Raw genomic sequence first — 3,571 nt, forward strand, 5'->3', positions numbered from 1 at the left:
ATCAGCAGGTCTGAAGCAGTGGAGCTTTGTGTCTGAGGTTGAGCAGTGCCAAGGAGCTGAAACCTGAGCAGAGGAAAAAAGGGCACCTCCACGTATGGAAAGCTTTAGGTGGGCAGTAAACTCCAGCTTTATGGAACTGATTAGAACCACCTGGTCGCCGTGGCGATGTCAGCCACGCAAATCAAAAGCGAAATGGATGATTGAGAGAGAGGCAGCAAATCATGCACCTCCTGATCGCAAAAAGCCCAGAGCTGTGAAAAATCGCCTGACCCAATGACGCAAGGCAAGAAACCCAAGACACATCATCAAAGACGGGAATCAGAGGAAATACACATTCATCAAATACTGACTTGTAAATATTTAATAACCAAGGAAACTTCAAAATAAGCACATACTGTGTTCTCTATTTAGATTTCTATGAAAGACATTGCCTATTGTCTTGAACAAATATACATTCTGGTCACATCACTTGAAATATGTGAGTTTCTTAGGAGCAGATTTGTTTTCTTCGTAATGCATCAGTGGTAATGATGTTGAGGGTGGGGGGGAGAAGTCACCACAGAAGTGCTAATGGGGAAAAAAAAAATCAACTATGAGTAGAGGATATGTAGTTGCACATTTCTCTTAAACCTACAACATTTTCCTTTATAATGTAATCTTAATGTTTATCTCTGTTGCAGTCATTCTGAGTGCATTTTCACATATTCTTTCTCAAGCGCCACAAAAAACACTAAAACAAAGGTGAATCACAATGACAGGTGGCAGTAGATGGTGCTCGGGTGTTTCGTTAAAGGTCTCACTAAAAATGCTATATATCATTAAAACTAGTTATTAATTGATTGACAATATACTAATATATTATTTTTTGCATCATTTGCATCATGGCATTGACAATATCACAATACCACAGTATTACAAGTACCTTGACATCGTGGTGGCTATGTCCCGGTATAAAATAATGAGCCGTTGTGTTTAAAATTATCTTTTGGATTGGCTGTAGTGGATCGTTCCATAATGCTTTGGGGGCGTTGTCATAGGTTACAGGCAATTGAGTCAATGGGGTGCGACAGTGCCAGCACGGAGGGAAAAGGAAACATGGCGGATGGTGGCGGCCGGCAAAGCGAGAAACGGATGAGTTTGAAGAAATTGTGCATGATGCAGCGGCTACAAGTCAAAGGAGTGGAAGCATTTTGGTTTCACCGCATCAACAAACCGTAAAGGAGAAAAGGTGGACAATATGCAATCACTGCAAGTGTGCCCTGCACTACTCTTCCAAAATACGAGCAACATGAGAAGCCACTTAAGAACCCGGCATCTCGAAATGTTTAAGGATTGTGTCAATCAAACAATCCAGTCTGGTCTAAAAACTCCAAAGGAAGCATTTACAACCAAGCTTCATGATAACAACTCAAGAAATAACAAGAGATGTTGCGTAGTTACGGCTGTTTTCTGTTAATGACAATGAGGGTTTTAAAAGATTAGTGGATACATTAAATGCTCAGGGATTACTGCTAACCTCAAATGTTGACATGTCCATCTTTCTCTAGAAAAACCTCCAATTAATCGGACTGCATCTAAAATGTCTGATATATATTATATCTATTCAATTGTAGAATACTGTAGATATTATGTTGAAGGTTAAAATGTATGTAACCAATTGTTAATAATAAATTGGTCAGTTTTTCTCATACCTACTGTTGCCGACTATTATTCTCTGTTTGAGTAACATCACTTGATCAAGCCTTTTCTAACATTCCACACTACAAAATAAGTAATAAAAGTGCGTATGATTCATGCTGATATCGGCCAACACCCAAGGCTGCAATATTGGTATCGTAACCGAAGTGAAAAAGTTGTATCGGGACATCGTTAGTAGGCAGTAATCAGTTTATAATGTTATGAATCTAAAATTATGACAATAAATACAGTAAAAATGGTGAACAGATAATTTCTCAATGGTCATTATTCTTGTTATTGTAGCATTGCTGCAAACTGTGTGGCTTAATGTAAAACCATGAGCTTTCCCACAATCTTGCAATAATAATAATAGTACCGTAATTACACCAAACCATGAGATTTAGATATTGTTACATCCCTACTACTTAATAATCATTCATGATGTGGTTTAAAAAAGTGCTTAACAGAGATCAGATAAAAATGTCTCTCAACCTGTGCTGTGAGATTGGTTTGTGGATTACAAAGGGTCCATATGAAAGGCTGTTCACGACCTTCTGACTCCGTGTGCCTCCATACCTACAGTGTATTAAAGACATATGAGGAGAGGACAGGCTGCAATGCTCTGGGCTTATACTCCTGTGCACTAGTCTGCTGTTTCTGTGCTTGTGTGGGTTGGCGTGGCTTCCAATAGGACTGTCAGATGAGATCCTGCTGAGAGCAGTTGTCATGGCTTGATGTCCAAACTGGCAGAATTCACTTTCCACTGGAAATCCCGAGAGAGAGTTTGGCACGAGTGGAGTTGATACAAACAACTGCCCAGTCAGTCATTTAACACTGCACATACACACATGCTAACACACACACGCACACACATTTGAATGTCATGCTTTAGGAGTGTGTTATTACATTACATTGCATTATGCTATCAGTCAAAAAAGGAGGGGAAAAGTGCTGGATAAATGTTCTTCTAAAATATGTATAGACGAGAGCCAAGTTTCTCCTTTGTGTCATCAACTTATATACAGTACAGGTCTTTGCAGCTGAAGGTTTTAGATGATATCATACATCCCCAGGAGTTTAACAAGGACATGCAGACATGTTTTATGAATGGTAAGAGGCTGCAGACATGGGCCCATGGTCATTATAAATACAAGCACACTCCAACTTGTCTGTCTACTCTTATAAATGTCAAAATACACGATGCACATAAGTACTTGTTTGATTGAGGCACAAATTGTCAATTGGGAGAAACAAACTTCAGAGATCAGATAATCTACGGCACGCGTTCAAATACGGCCGTTTAGAGCAGTGGTTCTCAAACAGTTTAGGCTCAAGTACCCCTATCGCTAACTTTTAAATCCAAGTACCCCCCTTTTCTGCTCAGAATACAATGAAAAACCAACTACAGAACATAATTATGGAATTAATGAGTGATAACACATTTTAAAGAATCTCATTTTGTAAATAAGAGAATGAAACAATATTTAGTGCATCCTGAACAGATTTATTTCTATAGATTGTATAATTTACTGTCATCTCACGCCTGGTGTGGAACCAAGACTGACTCTTTGCATTTTCTTGCGGTTCATGTTCTAATCAAGATCATTTCTGTGATTATTTCTGTGTTTTTGCCATTTTTTTGTGTATTTTGTTGTTGTTTGTCTGTTCTTTTTGTTATTCAGTATATTTTTCTCTTATTTTTGGGTTTTTGTTGTTTTTGTGTGGTTTTGTCTCTTACTGTGTGCGTTCTTGGTGTTTGGTTGTTTAGTATGTCTGTTATTTTTGTGTATTTTGTAGTGATTATCATTATTAACTAAAAGTAAACATTATAAAACCCAATATTTTTAATGCTTTAATTTGTTAATTTATCTCCCTCTCTCTCTCTCAAGTACAA

Source organism: Gouania willdenowi, chromosome 6 (genome assembly GCF_900634775.1).
Source record: "Gouania willdenowi chromosome 6, fGouWil2.1, whole genome shotgun sequence".
Lineage (NCBI taxonomy): Eukaryota > Metazoa > Chordata > Actinopteri > Blenniiformes > Gobiesocidae > Gouania > Gouania willdenowi.